The sequence below is a fragment of the Pleurodeles waltl genome, chromosome 4_1, assembly GCF_031143425.1.
Source record: "Pleurodeles waltl isolate 20211129_DDA chromosome 4_1, aPleWal1.hap1.20221129, whole genome shotgun sequence".
Taxonomy (NCBI): Eukaryota; Metazoa; Chordata; class Amphibia; order Caudata; family Salamandridae; genus Pleurodeles; species Pleurodeles waltl.
Genome location: NC_090442.1, coordinates 331,753,803 through 331,776,293, shown reverse-complemented (window position 1 = coordinate 331,776,293; position 22,491 = coordinate 331,753,803). Strand labels below are relative to the sequence as shown.

At 43.6% G+C, this 22,491-nt stretch overlaps 1 protein-coding gene across 2 annotated transcripts in view; it reads right to left on the bottom strand.

Annotated features, from left to right (window-relative positions):
* Window positions 1–3,731, bottom strand: part of BPGM (bisphosphoglycerate mutase) — a 143,460-nt gene extending 139,729 nt beyond the window's left edge. For both annotated transcript variants that reach the window (XM_069228447.1, XM_069228448.1), the window contains exon 1: window positions 3,562–3,731. The gene's annotated coding sequence lies outside the window, so the exon portion shown is untranslated. The remainder of the gene's footprint in view (window positions 1–3,561) is intronic.
* Window positions 3,732–22,491: the final 18,760 nt, after the last annotated feature.

Genomic DNA, 22,491 nt, shown 5'->3' with positions numbered 1-22,491 from the left:
TGCACATGAATTTTTCATCCAGCGTTTCTTCTACCCTTGGATATTCTGTCATTTCTGAAGCATCATGGTAGGCTCAACTTCAATTCAAATTGTTCCACTTTTGTATTGCTGCTACGATGAGTGGATTACTACCTCAATAAGATTACTTGCCTAAAGCCTGTGTTCTATATAATTACATATAAACCTCGACGTTTAGGTTATGTTCCTATCCTCTTTGGTAATCAACGAAAATGTTTAAACTAAAAAATAAAAATAAAATCAGCGGATGTAAAACCCTCCAACAAGGATTTAGGTGTGAGAAAACGCTCAGTAGCTAGCAGGTCCAATCTACTGTGTTACAGGAACTGTATATGAAGACCTTACAAACAACTAGATGACAACATTACCACTGTGTATTGTTGCAGGATAACTTACAGCACTGGAACAATCAAATGTATTGCACATTTATTAACTTTTTCTCAAAAAGTTTCAACTGATTGCGCCAAGTGCTATTTTTAGACATGTATTTTGAATCGATGTCATTATTGTCACGTTGCATTTTCTGTGTGGTTCAAACCACCTAGAGCACTCCAGACGTCATAAAACTGGAAACATCGAGTATCTTATTTCACTTGAATATATATTACGGTATTTAAACCATAGCCATTTTCACTTTTCAGGAAATTTTACCCATGGCATCTGCCATTCTTCATCTCATTAAAAAAATTGTCATTGTTTCTTCTGTTCCTTGCTGCAGTTACTACGCTACTCCAACATAGTGGCTCAAACAAGACCCCTTTCTTCCTATAGACCGGAGGATAAAAAGGGGAGTTCGGTCCAACGTAGCCTATACAGTCTTTGGCATCTGTAACATGCATTATAAGTGTTCACACCTGCACAGAAACAGTCTGTGTAAAACACGACTATACAGGGAGTGCAGAATTATTAGGTAAGTTGTATTTTTGAGGATTAATTTTTATTATTGAACAACAACCATGTTCTCAATGAACCCAAAAAACTCATTAATATCAAAGCTGAATATTTTTGGAAGTAGTTTTTAGTTTGTTTTTAGTTTTAGCTATGTTAGGGGGATATCTGTGTGTGCAGGTGACTATTACTGTGCATAATTATTAGGCAACTTAACTAAAAACAAATATATACCCATTTCAATTATTTATTATTACCAGTGAAACCAATATAACATCTCAACATTCACAAATATACATTTCTGACATTCAAAAACAAAACAAAAACAAATCAGTGACCAATATAGCCACCTTTCTTTGCAAGGACACTCAAAAGCCTGCCATCCATGGATTCTGTCAGTGTTTTGATCTGTTCACCATCAACATTGCGTGCAGCAGCAACCACAGCCTCCCAGACACTGTTCAGAGAGGTGTACTGTTTTCCCTCCTTGTAAATCTCACATTTGATGATGGACCACAGGTTCTCAATGGGGTTCAGATCAGGTGAACAAGGAGGCCATGTCATTAGATTTCCTTCTTTTATACCCTTTCTTGCCAGCCACGCTGTGGAGTACTTGGACGCGTGTGATGGAGCACTGTCCTGCATGAAAATCATGTTTTTCTTGAAGGATGCAGACTTCTTCCTGTACCACTGCTTGAAGAAGGTGTCTTCCAGGAACTGGCAGTAGGACTGGGAGTTGAGCTTGACTCCATCCTCAACCCGAAAAGGCCCCACAAACTCATCTTTGATGATACCAGCCCAAACCAGTACTCCACCTCCACCTTGCTGGCGTCTGAGTCGGACTGGAGCTCTCTGCCCTTTACCAATCCAGCCACGGGCCCATCCATCTGGCCCATCAAGACTCACTCTCATTTCATCAGTCCATAAAACCTTAGAAAATCAGTCTTGAGATATTTCTTGGCCCAGTCTTGACGTTTCAGCTTGTGTGTCTTGTTCAGTGGTGGTCGTCTTTCAGCCTTTCTTACCTTGGCCATGTCTCTGAGTATTGCACACCTTGTGCTTTTGGGCACTCCAGTGATGTTGCAGCTCTGAAATATGGCCAAACTGGTGGCAAGTGGCATCGTGGCAGCTGCACGCTTGACTTTTCTCAGTTCATGGGCAGTTATTTTGCGCCTTGGTTTTTCCACACGCTTCTTGCGACCCTGTTGACTATTTTGAATGAAACGCTTGATTGTTCGATGATCACGCTTCAGAAGCTTTGCAATTTTAAGAGTGCTGCATCCCTCTGCAAGATATCTCACTATTTTTTACTTTTCTGAGCCTGTCAAGTCCTTCTTTTGACCCATTTTGCCAAAGGAAAGGAAGTTGCCTAATAATTATGCACACCTGATATAGGGTGTTGATGTCATTAGACCACACCCCTTCTCATTACAGAGATGCACATCACCTAATATGCTTAATTGGTAGTAGGCTTTCGAGCCTATACAGCTTGGAGTAAGACAACATGCATAAAGAGGATGATGTGGTCAAAATACTCATTTGCCTAATAATTCTGCACTCCCTGTATAGGCATTCCACTTCCTTTCTTGTCAAACCTGAGCCCTTATTTAGTTCACGTCCTGTGGTTAAACTTTGTAGAAATTAAATGTGTTTTATTGGCTTGTATCTTAACGTGAATCCGTCATTTTAACTGTACATACACCTATGTTGAAGTCTACTGTATCGCAAACTACTGGATACAACTGAACAGCCACCATTACGTAGTGCATTCAGCAGATTGTTTCACTCACTAGGTGCCACATACCAGAAACATGACCATCTACAGACAGCAATGAATGGCGCACACCACACATATATTTGCCTCTCGGCGCTTAAATAATGAATGGACAATTCAGTGTTTTCAAAAATGTTAAAAGAGCAAACACAGAAGGAGGAAATTCCCCTTGAGAAAGTCGTCGCCCACCTTCTGGGGGAACTAGTCTGTTTGAATGCACAATGGCCCTTAAAACGAATACCGTTCACTGGCACATATGTACATACCTCACCCCTCTGGGAGATGCATGTTTGGCCTAGGTAAAAAAGATTGCACTGGGCTAAGAAGATAGCACTAGGCAGATCACGGAAGCTACACAGCCGACAATATGAAAATGCGGCGTGCTGCACAGCACTATAAACACCATCTCCGACTCAAGTCTTTCGAAGCCTCCAAAGGTCAAAGTGTTTTTATTATTCTGGTCCCGAATAAAGTGTAGATCCTCGCATGGCTGTCCCTATACAGGCGCTGATTAACAATAACGTTACACAGGCGCCCATCTAAATAGGAGATACAAACATGCAGCGGTGGTGCTGAGGGGCGGTCGTGTCCCCGGTCGGAGCCTCTTCCTGCGCCAGACTGGTGAGTCCCTGGCAGCCTGAGGGGGGCAGAGGACTGTTACATAATGTCTCGCTTGCAATGGGACAGTCTGAGCGCAAAAGGCGAGCACCAGACAGCGCTACGACAGCTGTTACTGTCAGTGTCAGGGAGCAACGCTGAAGAAGACTAGGTACACAAACGCCGATCCCGACAAAAGCGCACCGCCCACCCGAGCCGCGTCCCCACACAGCAGCGGTAGCGATGCAGGCGCTGGTCCCCGCTGAACGCTGGTGGCAACTCACCTCACCCGCTACCGCAGCGGCCAGCGAGGCACAGCTCCCGCGCCCCGTCTCGGCTCCCCTCTCTCTGCTGGAGGATGCAGCCCGCAGCCGCCTTTTTTGGCCTACGCGCGTAGGTCGTCGCTGTCTCAGGCACAGTGCACGGCTACAGTATCATGACGCCGCGGTTCCCTCTCGTGGCACGTGAAGCGTGCCATGCCTTATTACGTGCTCCCGTGTCTCAGTGTTATGACCTCACATGTTTCTTTTCTGATGACGTAGGCTGTCCGTTTTTGTAACAGGTTTTGTCATGGTTAATTCATAAAGCAGCAGCATATGTTATTTCATAGAGGATATAAAATGGCAAAGAAATTGCAAATTATATCACTCAGAACTAGGGAAACAAAAACAAGTCTATAATCGCGCACCAGCCAGTTTACCCACATTTTTCCAGAAACAGTTTCTCTCTACAGCAATTTGTGAAACCTGGAACCAGGTAAGGTTAAAAAACGCAACCTGATTCTCACGCTGTTTTAGGCTCTTCACTAAGTAGATGAAGCCTGGGGCACAAACGTTATGGACTGTGGGGGTCTAGTGGCTAACGGGTCACCAACCAGGCGCACATAACACTTCAAACAATGCGACCGTATACAAGAAAGTACAGTGATACATTGTGATTTTTAAACATTTTGGACAAACCTTATATCATTAAAACAAACAGGTTTTAGTGAATTTTGGCAATATTTATATGCTCCTGACAGATTTTTAAAAAGGGGAGTATGTGACAACTAAAAACAGCTACTCCAGGTGGCAATACAAATAATTTTTAGAACCAGTTTCACAAAACTAGTTAAAGAAAACTACCCTTTTTAACAATTCTTCAAAAAATCCTTTTATTAACCGACAGTGAACTCATTACATTTTTTAATTTACAACTTCAGAAGGATGCTTCTGGCTGACTTGACCAAAGCTATGTTTTGCAGTCTGCTCATCTGAACATTGTGGCAGCATACGTACTTGTCAAAGAATGTTAAACTCATCGCGTTAACACACCAAATGTCAGGATATGTACTTTTAAAGTCTCAGGCTTGAGTCCTAATGAATTATTAATTGCCAATCAGTTGTCAACATTATAATTTGTTAATTACTCTGTCAGGAATCTGTACTATACTAAATCAAAATAAAACATTTTATATTAGCACCACACATTGATCAATTTTCATATGAAATGACTGAACTGCTTCTTTGCAGGAAGCCAGTAGGCCCATAGAATTTTGTCAAAAAAGTAGTTACCTTGGAATACCATTGCAATGAATGGCGTTCTAGCGTGCAAAGGGTACACAAATTCCTTCAAGGTCCAGAACACAATAAATGTATGGCTGATTTGTAATGTCTTGCAAAAACAACACCACCAAAAGAAACTGAAATAATGCTTCTTTGTGGTATATTTTGTATAAAACGATGACAACCATGCTTTCAATTTTGTTCTAAAGCCCCCAGTATATAAAGTGTCAAATCCACTAAAATATCAATGTTGTTTTTAAATTCTGCAAGACTGTTAGCAGGATGAGGTATGGTGGAAATGCCAATTTTGTAATCTTGCCTGATGTCATTCATTACAGCCACAAGGACAGTCTCCGTGCCTAAATCAGGCCTTAAACTCACCCAGCTAGTATCTAGTAACTGGTGCTCTTCAAGATATTTAGAAAGTCTGAGAGCCAGAACTTCTTGCCAACTTTAGTGACGGCTGAAAAATGAAAGATCAACCTATAGTTTGCCCCACGGTCCAAGTTTGACTCCTTCAAAAGGAGTATAACCCCTATCGTCCATCCACTAGTGACAAGGCAAGATTAAACCAGGTGTTAAGAATAAAGGTAAAAGCAGGTGCAACAATTCAAGATAAGTATTTTAGAATCCTGATTGGACCTGTATCATCCGGGCTATGAGAGGATACAAAGTTACAGCAGATAGAAAAATCTTTGTTCGTTGCTCGTTTGGTGACCTCAAATGGAGGCTAATATATTGTAAGTCGTGTACCTTTTTGGATACCATTATGATAGAAGCAGTAACAGATTTGGAGACTAAGGCCATGATTCACGGTTAGGTAAAATTCGGGTGCTAATTAGTGAATACTGTAATTGATGCTACACCCCTTGTGGTGGATCGAATAGGTAACATAATTAACTTCTTGTCAGGAATAAGGCTGTGCGCGGTCCAGGTCCCGCCCGGAACTCTGCTGCGTGTATTTGCAGCGCTTCATGCGCACCACTTGTCATCCCCTCTTGTTCTAGAAGTGGTCATCAGCGTCGCCTGCCCTGTGGTAAAGCTCATGTAGCTGCAGGGTCAGGACATTGGTGGACAAGATGCACTTATCAGTGCTATTCTATGAATGGACTACAACTCCCAGGTTTCTAGAGGCAGCGGCCATCTTGGGGTGTGGCAGGCCTATAAAGCCCAGCCACATCCAAGCACATTGCTCACTATTTTGAAGACTTCGATGCAGTCAGACCTCGTGGGGGTTCCTCTGAAGAAGAGCAGATTTCATGCATGGCAGATTGGCAGTAAATCAGAGTATTCTTGTTTCCATGGTGAATCCAGATGCGAGTAGGTCGTACTCGTAGCGGTAAGGTCTTGATGAGCCCAATCTTGAAGGGAGTTGTTACTTCCAAAAGTAAAGCGCCCCTTAGCACAACGAGCAAATCGCTTTCAGTCCAAAGAGTAAAGCGCTCCTGGCATGACGATAAAAGCGCTTCAGGCCAAACAAGTAAAGCGGCCTTTGCGCGTCAATCAAAGCACTTCGGACCACATGAGTAAAGCGCCCCTTAGCACAACGAGCAATGCGCTTCAGGCCACACGAGTTAAGAGCCCTTGGCACGATAATCAAAGCACTTCAGTCCACACGAGTAAAACACCCATGGCAAGACAATCAAAGGCGCTTTAGGCCACACAAGTAAAGCACCCTTGGCACGACAATCAAAAGTGTTTCAGGCCACACGAGTAAAGCCACCTTGGCACGACAATCAAAGCACTTCATGCCACATGAGTAAAGTGCCCCCTTAGTACAACGAGCAAAGCGCTTCAGGTCACATGAGTAAAACACCCTTGGCACAACAATCAAAGCGTTTCAGGCCACATGAGTAAAGGGGTCTTGGCTCGAGAATCGAAACGCTTCAGGCCAAATGAGTTAAGCGTCCCTTAGCACAACGAGCGTAGCGCTTCAGACAAAGCAAGTAAAAGTGCTCTCTGGCATAATGAACAAAGTGCTTCATGTATGATGATCAAAGCGCTTCATGAACAGCAAACAAGGCGCTTCTGCCCAACGAACAAAGCGCTTCAAGTTCAATTGGTAAAACTTTCCCCAGCGGGGATCTCCAAATAGACACCGCGGGAGTGCGGCCGCATTGGCGGCCGCACAGCGGTTTCAACTTGCCGCCCGCCAAAGTTGAAATGAGGGCCAATGTCTGCAGACAAAGCGTTACTAGAATTACGCCAAAGAAACAAAGACTTGATAGCGTATTTGTCACACTTCAACCGGTTAGTATTGCAAACCGCTTGGCCAGAGGAAAAAAGGTCAGCAGTATTTTATTAAGGGCTAAAAGACGAACTGAAAGACGTATTGGCCCAAGTTGAACCGCTACCGGAAACTTGTACTGATTTAATTAATCTAACCCTGCGGCTAGATCATAGACTCTCAGAAAGAAAAGGAGTAAGGAAAAAATGGGAAAAACCCAACTGGCGAATGGAAAGGTCCAGACGCCTTCAGTTGTCCTCAGATCCTATCATAGAACCAATGGATATCGGAACTGTTCGCCCATCATTGCCCAAAGAGGAGAAAGACATGCAGCGAACAAATGAACAGTGTCTGTATTGTGGAAAAAAGGGTCATTTCATAAAGGAATGTCAAAAGAAACCCAAAGGTAAAATTGATCAACATTTGTGACAAAGAAAAAGATAGCGATTGCTTTGGAAAATTCACAGGAAAAACTAAAGTGCCCAAGAAAAAACAAAGGGGATCTCTTGGGCAAATGGACAATCCCTTCAGTGTGTTCTTGCACAAATCGTTATGTCAAATATTTTTGAATTCTAGTACTACTGACTGCACAGGGAAAAATATATAATGTATAAGTTGTAATTGATTCAGGGGCAGCCTTTTTCTGTGAGCATTAATGCACATGTTTAGCCCCCGCTCTAAGCAGGTGGTAAAAGTGTGCAGAGGTCTGTTATAAGGTGGAAGTGGAGGGAGGGGACATGAGAGTGAAGGAGGGTGAAGAGAATGTTAGCTGCTAGAGGGGAGAATGTAATGCCCTCCTGTGCCTTGTCTGAGGATTGAGCATGGGTCATGTAAGATGTCCAGGCTACAATGTAGCATTTCCCTGTTGTGATTTTATCTGCTGGATTTTCCAGTTGCTGCAATCTGGTTTGTTGTTCCCATAACCAGTAAAGTCGGGCGCAGGAACATTGAACCTCTTATAATTGTGCAGAACGGAATTCCACATTGGAATTCCACTCCAAACAATTCCCAATCAGAGCCCATGTCTTTTATGGTCAGCTCACAAGTCAGCTTATTAGGCAGAGCAGCAGGAGGCACAAGAAGGAATGGAAATCAGACAAAGCCTCTTCTACTAGTAAATGGCTTTTGGATGATCTCAGTAGTGAAAGTGTGCAAGATCTATTGGGAACGACAATTGGAATCATATTAAATTTTACAAAACAGTTCCCATGCATGTTATTTAAAAAACTGTTCCAAAAGGGAAAATGCAGACCTGTGGGTCATGAATGTCAATTCCCCAAAAGGCTAGGGGTAGTGAAAATGACATATCACACCACTGGACTTGTATGTTCACTCACACACATGCTTATACACACCAACACATACACACCCTATCTCTCATATAAACACGCTCTCACCTACATGTATGTACACAACATACATTTTAAAGCACTTTTTATGAGGAGGGGAGCCAAGATTGTGGCGTTAGCAGACATGAATCCGCATGCTTTCTGCCCGCAGCACTGCATAAGGGAGATTCCTTGCTCCCCGTGGAAGCCAGGGGCTACCCTCATGGGGGAGGGCTGTGGGACCCTCTGGGAGTTGGCAGAAGAAGCAGGTCATGGTGCAGCTGTGTACCACTAGGTCGCAGGAGCAACGCAATGAGTGGTCACAGCGATCTAAGATGGCAGATGCCTGGCCGCGGCATGACGAAGTGAAGATCAATGGTTGTTGAGCAGCCTCGTTACAACAAGGAAAGTGTACAGTCAACATACCAACAACCGCTGCGGCACTTGAGACCCCCTGGGGCCTCTGTAGATACTGATTACAGTGGCCAGCATGGGACGTAACCAGAGCGAGCTGGGGGTTGGCAGGAGCAACTCCAGAATGGAGCTCCAACTTGAAAGGAGCTCTAGCTGGCTATGTGGCGCAATCCCCACCGGCTCCGATTGTGGCCTCTCTGCAGAGACTTCCTTCACAGGACATCAACGGATTGCAACACTCTATGACCACAGCAGCAGATGGGGAAAGGCCACACTTGGGACCCTTAGAAAATGGTGAAGAGCTACGCGCAGGGTCCCCAGGCTACATCCAGTGCACACCATGCTGACCAGAAAAACCACCTCTAGACCAGCAAGCGTCCCACCCCAGGTGGAAAGCACTGCACCTGCCCAGACCATTAGTGCTTTGTAGCCCAAAGAGGCTGGGACCAGAAGGAATGTATGCCTCCTAAAAACGGTGCTTAGAAGGGTCAAAGGGTCCTCTCAGGCTTCCTGCATCAAGTTCGATCTCTGTCCTGATCAGAGACCCCCAAGATGGACACCACCAAGCAGGAGTCCCCAATGGGTAAGGTTGTCATGAATGCACAAAACAAGACCTCTTAAACTCACTGCAAGACCTCCTAAATGTGCTGAAGGGGAAGGACATGGAACACAGTGCTGAAGAGCCCGGGCTCTAAAATAGATAAACTGTGCAAAGATGTGGATTGTGAAGGGTCAAGAATACTGGACGTGGAAATCTCCCACACAGAAAAATTGTAAGTGGAAGCTGAGACAACAGCCATGAGGCTGGGGGTGTTACGGAAACAACTGGACTCAGCACTATTGAATTCGGAGGATATGGAAAAAAAGGTCCATATGAGAGAACTTGAGAGTCAGAAATTTGGAGGAGGGAGTGGAGAGTTCCGACATTCTCTCCTTCATGACAGGTCTGTTCACATCACTACTGGATGTAAGCCACTCACAGTACTGGCTAGGGCCCACAGGTTGGGTTGGTAGATCTCCAGTCCATGAGATATTGTAGTGAAGTTCTGCTACTACTCCCATCCATGAGAGATTGTAGTGAAGTTCCACTACTACCCTACTACTATTACTACTACCATCTTCCAAGATATCGTGCAGGCTACACTACAGAGGCAAGCTGCATTTTGCCCTATTACAGAGAAATTAAGGGCTCAGAAGATTCTATACAGGTGGACATACCCCTTCGGTATGGTTTTCAAATTCTCTGGCTCGTCCTATCATCATTGGCCACATAGAAGCAGTGAAAATAGTGAAGCTAGACCTGAGGAAGAGTAGCCAGCCTCTACTGGGGGCCCACACTGACAATCTGGGAGCCGAGAGTGGCTGTCTCCAAGAGGCCCCAATAATGCAACGACAATAAGCGCACAGTAACGGACAATGATAGCTTGCTACAGAGGGAGGTGTTATCTCCCCCTTGCAGGATGCCACTGAGGGTGTTGACCCAAAAGGTGAGCTTCACAGGCGAAGCCACCTTTGATGGGCAAATGGCAATCACACTCCTGAGGGGTTGTCCCCTTATTCAGGTAGACAGGCTGACTGCAGGAACAGAGAGGGGAGACCAGTGCCCAAACTGGTTTTCCCTGGGACGTGTAGCCCACAGGTAGCCACACCTCTAGGGAGGGCTACCAAGTGCCTAACATCCAAAGAAGGGCTCAGACATCTTGAGAGTGGGCAGAATAGTGCCATATGGGATTGCTAGATGCCACACATAGCCAGAAGTAATCAGAGGGCAGTAGGGATCCTGGTAGCCCCTTGGCTAGTGACCGCATCATCCCCCTAGGGCACTATCTGAGCATAAATATGACGCCCCTGTTATTCGATTCCTATGAACTTATTAGGACTGTGTATCAGCTCAACTTAAACTTCAGGTTGTAGGGACTCAGTCTGTCTACACCATCAGGAAACATTGACACAATTCCTAGCTAGCCCCCAGTGTCCCATCTGAACCCCTAAACCTACCAGAGTACCGGATAGCATTTTCAAACGTGAACATGACTACTCAGATTCCCACGGAAATCATGGAATCAGATCTACTTCTTCATTGTCACTCTGAATCCCTAAGTAAGACACAAGAAAGATACAGACATGTCTCTTTAAAGATTAATTGCAACAATCATATTATTGCATAGAGAGCATGAGCTGTGATTATTAGGCACATGAAACAAAGTATAGTAACCAGCATTATGAAAATGGTGAAAAAGATAAACAGCTCATGATAATGTTACTTGTGTTGGTGCACTCCTATCTGTTACTACCTACACTGTTGAAAGCATAGTTGGAGTAGCCTCTGCCGGGTCAGTTGGGATAGCCTAACCCCAAGATGTACTGGTAAGCCAGGAAGACAGGCTGGTGTAGTTCAGGCTATTATCCGTTGCAGGATGGAGGTCAGAGACAGCAGGGTTGCATCTCGGTCACAGTACACCACATTCCAGGATAATGCCAGCAGAAGTGCTCCTCTGCCAAATATAGCACAGGGCCTTTTTTATAAGAAAAGCATTCTTCATATCGCACTGTGCCAGAGGCGCAGAAATGATGCGATAATATGTCTGCAATTTCGGTGCTTTTTCCAACAGACAATCATGATACAAGGGCATCGCTTTCTGTGTGTCGCGCCTTGGTCGGATGTACAGACTTCATGGCAGCAGTGCTTACAAGGAATAGGCTGCATGTACAATGTTTTCTCACTACATTATCACATGAGTGTAAAAGCATGTACAAAAGTCACCATCAGGAAAAGACAGGAAGCTAAAATGTGCAATCTAAAATGGAGAGTCTGCGCAAGCCCTGTCGTGCTTTATCACACCCTCTCCTTGGCTGCGGAAGATTTAGCTCCAAGTCAATTAAAAGTATAAAAGCTAGCCTAAAATATGAATAATAAATGGATACATATATTGTTAGAAGTGGGGCTATAGTTGACAGTCAGTTTGTACTCTGCCAAGTAGGGACCCTCACTTTAGTCAGGGTCAGAGAGATACACAGCTCAGATAAACCCTGATCACCCTCATGGTAGCTTGGCACAAGCAGTCAGGCTTATCTCAGAGGCAATGTGTAAAGTACTTGTACAAACACACACACAGTAACACAGTGAAAACACCACAAAAACACTCAACACCAGTTTAGAAAAATGTATCTGAGTAAAACAAGACAAAAATGACAAAAATCCAACACAGACAAGCAAATATGCGACTTTTGAAAGAATAAACTTCAGCATAGCACTTAGAAACACAATAGCTCCAACTTGGGCTATTGCAGTGTTGTTGACGGAGTCATTCCCAACAATCCAACACCACTTGCAAGGAGGGCGGTGCCAGTCATGGAGGCGCACGGACCACCAGGTACAGTATCTTTCGAAAAAAAGGAAAACAGGCCAGTGCACAGAGACGGGGATGTGAGGCATCGCTGGATCTAGTGCAGCATTGGTTCCTTACTGCAGAGCAGGGGAGGTGATGTGGCGTTGGTGCAAGACGTTCATTCCTACTGACCCAGCAGTGTTGATGAATCTGGCGTGTCAAGATGCATTGGGCGACCTCACATGGTCGCAGTCATGCCACTGGGCTGCTGGCACCGCAGCGGAGTCAGGTGTCGCGGATGTCGGTGACACAGGACTTCAGGACTCACAGCGTTGCAGAACTTCAGCGAGGCTGCGGCGGAATCAGGCCTGCAGGGTCGGTCAGGGTCATAGCACTCCAGTGGGAACTACTGCTGTGGGTTACAGGCAACGGCGCAGAGTTGTCCAGCGGCATCAGTTCTGGAATCGTCCAGAGACAGTGTGCCTGGACCTTCTTGTCTTCTCACCAGAAATCACTTCCAAGGGCCCAGGAACTGGATTGGTACCACCTGGCAAGTCAGGGTTCTCAGCAGGAGTACCCAGGTGCTAGCAGGTGAAGATGTTGATGTCCCTGAGACTTCTTATCAGGAGGCAAGGTCAGTCCAAGCCATTGGAGAAACTTCAAAAGCAGGATTTCAGAAAGCAAACTCCAGTCCTTTCCCTCTTAAGGCAGAAGCAGCAGGCCAGCACAGCAAAGCAACTGGCAGAGTGGCAGGTCCTCCTCAAGCATCAAGCTCTTCTCCTTGGCAAAGGTTCCTCTTGGTCCAGAAGTAATCCAAAAGTCTGGGGTTTTGGGTCCAATACTTATACTCATTTCTGCCTTTGAAGTAGGCAAACTTCAAAGGAAAGTCTCTATTGTTCACAAGATCCTGCCTTGCCCAGGCTGGCCCAGACACATTCCAGGGGGTTGGAGTCTGCATTGTGTGAGGGCAGGCACTGCCCTTCCAGGTGTGTCAGCTCCGCCCTCCCCACTCTAGCCCAGGAGACTCATCAGGATATGCAGGACACTCCTCAGCTCCCTTTGTATTACTGTCTAGAGGGAATTCACAAACAGCCCACCTGTCAGTCTGACCCAGATGTGGATTTTACAGGCAGGCAGAGGCACAGAATAGTTAAGCAAGAAAATGCCCACTTGATAAAAGTGGCATTTTCAAGCAGACAATCTAAAAACCAACTCTGCCAAAAGATGAAATGTGAGTTCAGAGTCCCTAAACTCCATATCTCTAGCTACTCCCAATTGGAAACTGCACTTAAAAGATATTTAAAAGTAGTCCTTATGTTAACCAATGGGAGAGATAGGCCTTGAAATAGGGAGAAACAAATTTGGCAGTATTTCACTATCGGAACATGTAAAACACACTAGTGCATGTCCTACCTTTTAAATACACTGCAACCTGCCCATGGGGCTACCTAGTGACAAGACCATGTTCACTCACCTGAATTCCAGGTTCCGCAGGAGTGAAGAGAATAAAACAATCACCCCTAAACACTATTCTCTCATATCTGAAATGAACAGGGAATGAGTGAATAGCCTCCAGGGGAAAGGAATAGGGAACAGGGATTTGGAAAGGGAAGAGAAACAAAACACTGGTTCACAAAGGAGTATCACTGTTGTTCTAAGAAAGTTGCCTCAGGGCTTGGTGCAGGAATTCTAAGACCAAAAACAAATCAAAAACAAGAGACCTACAAATATCACAGAGTCCTTCAGCAAAATAACAATAAGTATTATCATTCGATTGGGCAATCACCTAGTCTTTCATCAAAGTCCCAATTATTATTAGCGCTCGATTGGTCAACTATGAAGCATGCTTTTGTAACTCACAACAAAATCGTTATAAAATCAAACTTATGAATTTGTCTTTTGTTATTTGTTTTCACACAATAGACTTGCTCCAAAACAATCAGGATAAATGTTTAAGTTTGCATAGATATCAAGCAATGCTTTCAGGAGTTCAAAACACTTAACCTCAATGCTGCTTTTAAAAATACTTCTCAAGCTGTCTTTGGAAAATAGTCTTTTATCACGGGTTTCTCAGCATCGACAAATGTCTTTCATAATGAACCAAAAGGTCACTAACCTGAAGAAGGCTGAAAACAGGGAGACGAGAGGGGAATTACTCACGAACCAACTTCTCCTGGAATGTTTCGATTACTTGAGGAAGATGGAATAATGCTCGTAAATTCTCCAGCCGCTGCAAAAGTAATCTGCTCCAGAGAGGGAAGCTCCGATGAAGCCTCGCAATGAAAAGACGACTCCTGAAACAATCACAGAACTCCAGCTGAACCGGGAACACCTACGAGCGAAGGAAGACTCGAGGCCAAGCACAGGAAACACCTTGGCAGTTTTATTTATAGACTGGTGATGAGTCATCAGACACATTCTGGTGATGAGTCATCAATCACTTCTGATGATTCATATTAAGGAAACCTGGTGACGAGTCATCAGACACATGCTTGTGATGAGTCATCAAACACTTCTGATGATTCATATGAAGAAATTCAATGTCTCCATAAACCACTTGGCACACAGTTCACAAATGGAAAAACACTTGCTTTTACCAATATAAACAAACATGGACTGTAGTGTTCCTCACAAGTTACAGGGAAGTGCTGTGCTGTTCTACATACATGCTGATTTATTTTGTGAGGGTGCAGCAAGAAGCATGCTTGTGTGAGTGTGAGTCCTAACATCTAGGGGCATACCTTAGGGGTGACTTATATGTAGAAAAAGGGAAGGTTTTGGGCCTGGCAAATGGGTTCACTTGCCAGGTCGAACTGGCAGTTTAAAACTGCACACACAGACACTGCAGTGGCATGTCTGATACATGTTTAAAAGGCTACTCATGTGGGTGGCAGAATCAGTGCTACAGGCCCACCAGTAGTATTTGATTTATTGGCCCTGGGCACACATAGTGTACTTTACTAGGGGCTTACCAGTAAATCAGATATGCCAATCATGAATAAACCGATCATCAATACAATTTAGACAGAGAGCATATGCACTTTAGCACTGGTTAGCAGTGGTAACGTGCCCAGAGTCTTAAAGCCAATAAAAACAGGTCAGAAAAAATAGGAGGAAGGAGGCAAAAAGTTTGGGGACGACCCCGTACAAAGGGCGAGGTCCATCACATATAAAATGTAAATACACTTTAATGATAAAAGCAAAATAAAGCCATATTAAAAATATGGCAGCTAAAAAGCCAATAAAACAAATAAAAAAACTATTTGCTTAAAAACAAGGATTTAAATTAAAAGTCAAGGAGACTCCTGAAATATTTCCACGTCCAAAGTCAGTGGGGTCCAGCAAGGAACCCGCATCCGTAGGCGATAGATCTAAAGCGGCCTAACAAGCAAGTTCCAATGACCAAGCATGGTTAAATCCAGCCAACTCAGCAGATGCTGAAGGCATGACAGTCGGTAGTGTAACTGCAACATTAGAGCCAGATCCCAGCAATCCAGGACCCAAAGCATCCAAATAGACTGGAAGTAATTACTCATAGTATGCATCCAGCAGCAAGGACAACCTCATAGGACAGTACTGAAGATGGGTCCTCAATGAACTTGCCTGCATATCCATAGATTTAACCAATTGCGTAGCCAGACACAAGTCCAGTGCACACACAAATAGGGAAGAGGAGAACTTAACACGGTCTGCGTTCGGACGTATAGTTGTGTTATACACACGTAGTGCATCATTTTAGCAACTTCATCACCTGTTATGATTAGCCTCTTCAGCATACAAACACCATGGAACAACGCTAGGGGAGTTGCGGTAATTGTTTGGTTTGTGATACAAAGCAGTGTATTATAAAAGTACATTTTTTACGTTTTGTCTTGTTGTTAACTGAGATTATCGTGCACAGAAGTGGAAAATACAAGTGACTGAGTGTGTATAATGTTCATTATGGAGATAAAGAGCAGATTTCTTTAGCTATGCACTGTAGTGAAACATGCAATTGAATGAGTTCATATGATATTCATGATGCCAGTTCTATGAATAGATGTGCTTGAATAATATTCATGTACTGATTGATGTATTTGATGTAAATATGATTTGGTTTATTCATTTTTTTCATAGAAAAAAATATCCCCGGATGAAGGGCATCAAGCCCAAAATGCATTAGAATGGTTAATGTACTGTATCATGGGTGGGTTAATTATCATGTGGCAATGAAATTATGAAATCATGAAAGAAAATTATAAGATAAAAAAACTAATAATAAAGTAATAAAGAGTTGAACCCAGCAACATGGGCTTCAGTCACAATCTGTTCATCATTTAATTGTAGAATTGAGGAACAAGGAAAAAGGAAGTCGACCAACCTAAGCAGTAATCCCTTCTGGCACACAATTGTAGTGCATCAAGAGGACGCTGTTTCCAACATGGGACAACCCAACAGGTCTTGTTTCATACACACCTACGATCAGGAAGTGATACCTTTTCACACACAACAATATTGATGTACCGCAAAAAGAAGATCAATCTATTGGATTATTAGGGAGTGCATTGTCAGTTTCTTTTCTTTCTACAATATTATTCAAAAAATAAATGTGAGTCGACAATGTAGTCATGCTATTATCCAAAGCACCCAACAGTTTTTCAAAAATTTCCCAGTCAATCTGTCTTAATTATTCAGCAGCATCTTGCTCAGAAATTTTTCAAATCTCATTAGAAATGGCGCAAATCCATGTGATTTGAAAGGAGAGATAGGTGTTCCTTAACTGCAGCTAATGTGGAATTGTTTAACCATTGCTGGCCTAACTTCCGTACGCTACAGGTGGTAACAGCCCCTGAATGATGTGACTGCAAGTACAAGGGTTCTGGTCTGCTAGCCTTAACCCATGGAGGAGTTTAAAAAACAGGCATGTCAACCATTAAAGTTGTCTGGTCACACTAACTACCCATCTGGACCTGAAATTGAAGAATTAAATGTACCATTCTGAATCATGTCCTTTAGTTGTTCTTCAGTAAAGTTTGCAAAATGTTGCCAATTATCAAAAAGTGCAAAGGAGGGAATGGTAGGTGTGTTGATTTCTCTAATTTTAGCCAGACCCATGCAAGTTGTTTGTTGCACTCTTTTTTTCAGGAAAACCATTTGACTAGGAATGAGTTGCTCTAAACAAAACCCAATGCCCTGTTCTTGAAAATGATGTGTTCCCCAAATTGATTTCAAATCAATGTTATCTTTTCAATACTCATAACTCTGTAGGGTCAGTTGAGATCTAAATGAGCCTGAATAAATCAATTTAGTTTGGGTCAGCATATTTTTTTCGCTGGGGAAGGAGTAAGCTTATAAAAAGAGCTCAGGTCTGTTTGATTGTGTCCTAAAAAATATGCAAACGTTTTCAATGGAACTACCCACCGGTGGCACAGGGCAGTGTTACCATTGTGTGTAGTTAAAATCTGTATGCAGAGAAATAGCTCTGTGTAAAAAGTGATGAACATGGTGATGATAGCAAAACATTTCACGACACTAAGCGGAATTCAAATACAAATCCTCAGTTTCAAATGCAGCGTAATTTTCCAATTCAGAAAGCAAGGTGCTTACAGTATCCGCGTCCCATTCATTGCAAATGGCACCTGGGTAATTATGTCGTCCATAGCAATTTAAACACATAAGGTATTTGTAGTGTTTCTGTAGGACCAAAAGTATCAAATGGGACCTCATGCCAAACAATTCCATCAGACACAGGAAATGCAGACGGGTTCATTAGGGACAGATCTCTTTGCACCCTATGCAAGGAATAATGAGGCTTCGGCACCTTGGCTACCAGTTTAGGAGCAGTGCATTCTGGGAGATAATGTCCATTCAGAATCAAGAAGAAAACTATAAGAAATCCAATCCAAATGAAGAGGACAAACAGTGAAATGTCAATCCAGATATAGGACCAAGGAGGAATCAAATAAGTCTGTTTCAGCCAAAGAAGAGCTGCATGTACTCCATGCAGTGAAGTTTGTGTAGAGTTTGAAGAAATATCATCAATCTTGTCAAATTAACCAGAGGCGGTCTGTGCAAAAACAGGGACCTCACATAGTAAAGGAGAACTGGTAGGCTCTTCCAAAGGTGGCGGATAATAAACAACTTCAGCAGTTGAAAAGTATAGACTCACGTCTGGAGTGTGTCCTGTATTAGCAGTAGCAAGAGGAGCTAGTGAAAGTTCAGCATCTGAAGTCCCAAGACGTGGAAAGGCAATATTTGTATTAATGCTTGTGGATGGATTTTCTGCAGGGTAGTAAGAGGAGGCAGGGAACTACTCAGGAGCCCTCTTGACCTACTGTGTAGTACTGGCCACATGGTGTAGTTTAATTACATCAATTGAGACAAATTGTTTGTTGTTACAACCAGCAAGCAAATGCAGAATTGCAGTTCTGATACCTTGAATGCCAAAGACTGTCACCAGTGCTCGGTATGAAGGGCACTTGTTTGTCATCTTCTTAGGAAATTTCATTTGAGTGCTCATCTTGGAAGTCTTGTAATTCTTGTAATAGAGCGACATGGTCATTGATGTCAAAAGGGGTGTCTGCCACCACTGTGTCAGGATAATTGAGATCTGGAACATACATCTGAACCCCAGATGGGGGTCTGGTATCCCAAAGATCTTCTAGGCAGAATATTTAAAGCTCTCAGTACTCCATATAGATGATGGATGCAACTAAGACCTGAGCTTAATTTTCTAGCTGTTAAGGGCTGCTCTAAATCACGGTTCTTCCTTTCCACTATCAAATTTCCCTCAGGATGATAGGGAGAGGAATAATGCACAGCAACAGACAGGGTTCCCATGGTATCCCAGTAAGCTTTAGTGGCAAACACAAGTCCCTGGTCTGACTGTAATGCTGCATATGTCCAGATGAAGACTTGCAAATCTTTAATAACAGTCCTAGTGTCAGCTGATCACTGTGGCCACACCCATAGAAATCTAGAACATGACATGACAGCCAGTAGAATAAATGTAAACACACCATCTGAGTTCAGAGGTCTGCAGTGATCCTAATACACAAATTGGAGAGCTTTGTTAGACACTAAGAGGGGTGTCTGTGGTGGACATGCTGTGGTGGAACTTTTAATTTGCTGAAATATGTCCCAACTAAGGACATTTTGTTTTGTCTCCTTGTACAGACCATGCCACCAATAGCTTTTCTGTGATAAGGAAACTGCAGCAACCACACTAGCACATGCCAATCCCTCATGTGCAGCAAGAATCAATTCCAGCCTACAGTCCTGGTTGGGTATTCCTCAGTTACCCACCCCAGGCACTCAAAAGATATGAATATTTATCTGGATATTGTAGGCCAGGAGCGCCACTGCGTGAACCAGTGACAACAGCCATGATGTCATCCTTCACCCTCATATAAGAATGAGTAGTTGCAGCTACTGCAGCAGTCTGGACCTCTTCTTTTGCCCCTTCCTCAACCAGTGAATTCCCTGCAGCATGTACTTAGACATGTTGGTGGCTCAGTGTGTGAATTTCTGGAGCCCATGGCAAGCAATGTTTGAGATGCACCAATTTTCTCCAAAGCAATTTATGCTTGATAGGCTTCCCTTTACAGTCTCTGAATCCATTCAGGTGCCAATAATGTACATTTTCATTGTAAGACTAAACAAAGTAATATGAATCACATACTATGAGTGTGAGAAATTCAGTGACCCTATTCTCCAGTGCTAGAATCAGTGCTTTCAGTTCAGCCAGCTGGGCGACAGAATCCTGTAAGGACTGTGTAAAGGTTTTTTGTGCATGAAATACTCCATCTTTCATGATACCATGTAGTGCTGTACATATAGCGGAAGTAGTTTTGTGTCAACTGCAGGCTGAGCTGAACCATAAGTATATATTATGTAATCATACTGATCAAAGGGCAAAATATCACTGGGCACAGGATATTCTTGCTTGTACTGAAGGAATTCTTGAGTCTGAAAAGGGGTCAAAAACATAGTCTACATCAGTAGCTGTTAGGGAAGTAGCCCACTTTATCCATCTCAGATATAGGGCTCTTGCATTAAGAACGCTGGCCTTGTTGACATCCTTTAAGGCTTGTATGGTCATTAAAACAATTATGCGTTTCCTCTGAGAAAGTGGTTTTTCCTTTATAACAGCCATCTGAACTGCAGTCAGTATTTTTTCAGTGGATGCAAAAAGTATTTCAACATTGGAATATAAATGTGACATATGCAATCAGCACTGTCACCCTCATTCAAGGTGACATATGTAAAGCCAGTGAATCCTCTAAGCTTCTGTTCCTTTTTTGTGATGATATCAGATGAGCATTGTGAGTCTGTTTTCATTTTTACATTCCCTTCATGTCTGCCTTCTGTTCGTACTCCTCTCTCAGAGCGTTTTTCTGGTGAGTCCTGGAAGGAACGAGAAGGATGTGTATCAGTACACTGTTGCCTATCCGGCTGTTTAAGTGTATTTGGTTACATAAATCAGTGAAATCTGGTTGTGGAGATCCATCCCCTGTTTTCATTTTAGCTTTATTTTTTTATTTGTCCCAGTGTTTCGTTGGTGACTCAGGTGCCTGGTTAGTGTTGTATGTTTCAGATTTGCCTTTAAGCTGCGGCCTATTAGGCCACGCTTCCAACTTATTTCGACTTATGGATGTATTGGTGTCCACAGTAATTTTTGGTAGTTTGTGTTCTTGATCCACTGCAGGTACTTGCGCAAGGCGTTGGTGTACTGCTGCCTCCCCTTTTCTATTACTTAATATTATTGAAACTGTGGCAAAGTTGCCCATTAATTTAATCCCCCAAATCCAAAGCAGGGGCAAGGCCGTATTTATTTTTAATCTGTTTTTGCACCTTAGGCAAAACAATTGTTGACTGTGTACTGTGTGTTATGGTATATATGGCAGCAAAGATAGTGCCCCAGGTGGCTCAGTCTTCAAAAGGGGGCACCATACCAAGTGGTAGACACATTGTGAGAATTCTATGTTTGTCTTGGGGCTCTGTATGGGGAAACAATGCTTCAAGCTGGTTTGCTTTTTGTGCTGTCCAGAACAGAATTTCCCCCGTCTGGTGGGAACGTTACCCATAATTGCGTTAATAGTGACTGGACTCATTGCAGGTACAGCTAACCGTGGCTGCCCAGCTGGAACAACCCTTGCAGGGGCAGTTGTGTTAAACAACTGTGTTAACTGTGTTAAACATCTTTATAGTCTAACCAGACTTGTGTACATGGTACGGAGTTCACCAGCATTTAATGGTGCCAAATATGGGTATGGTGTGTAGCCAGCTAGAACTGGCCAAATTACTCCAATCGCTGCTGAGGGGACTCAGTCATGCATGTTCCAATGAATGTGGAAGGGTGCATTGGAACCAATTTTTATGTTCCTGAAATGTTAATAGTACTTCTAATTGTTGATAAGGCCTGTATTGGTTAGGTGCTGTGGCCTCATTATATGTATGAAATGTCTGTGTATTTGCATCAGCTGCAGGAAATTTGACCCATAAATAAAAACTTCACATTTATTTGCTCTGTGGGCCTCTACAACAAAGGTAACATCTTCACCAATAAGAGGGGGTCCCTGTTCCACTAAATGTACTGTAACAGCATGTCTGCAATTAACCAGAATTTTAATTGCATTCACTATTATAAAAAATAGGATTTAAAGAGGAAATACTATGGTGGGGGTGATCCTTTTAAAGATTCATGCTTGCACAACCTAATAGGAAACCATACTATAATACAGGTTTCCTATTAAACTGAGCAGAATCGCAGATCACAAAGGAACTGGAGGAAGGACCAAAGAGGATTGCCCTGCTGACCCCTGGCTTGGCATAGAGAGTCTGCACTGTATACAGGGATGCACCCACCGCACCTAGGGCTAGCAAAGAGAGGAATGTGCCTGTGGCTCTCACTCCCAAGGCCCAGACCAAAGAAGTGACTCTAAGAGTTATTCCGCAGACCTCCTTGAACCAGCACCAGGGCCATCAAAGTTGAAGTAGACCAACTCAGCACATCAGTAGCCACTTCTGGCTGCAGCTGGGTACCCCAAAAAACAGATCCTCAACTGCCAAAAGTTGAACCGAGGCCGTAAGATCTGGGAGTGTCATCTGAGCCCAGATTGGTTTCCTAAGAGGGACACCAGCCTCCTCCAAAGGATACCATTGAGACCGCTGTGTACAGAGACTGGTAGCACAGCAGCAGCTGGCCTTCTACTAGCTCAAAGAGAACTTTGAGGGACCCCGACCTCTGTGTCTAAAGTCACTCACCTCACCCATGGACGGAGGTGTAACCTCAAGGACACCCCCGTCAACCTCTCAGCAGAGCATCCTTTAACATCCTCCATCTCTTGCATTCTCAGTGTTAGACCTGTCAGCCTTAGGGTGGTCTTCCCCC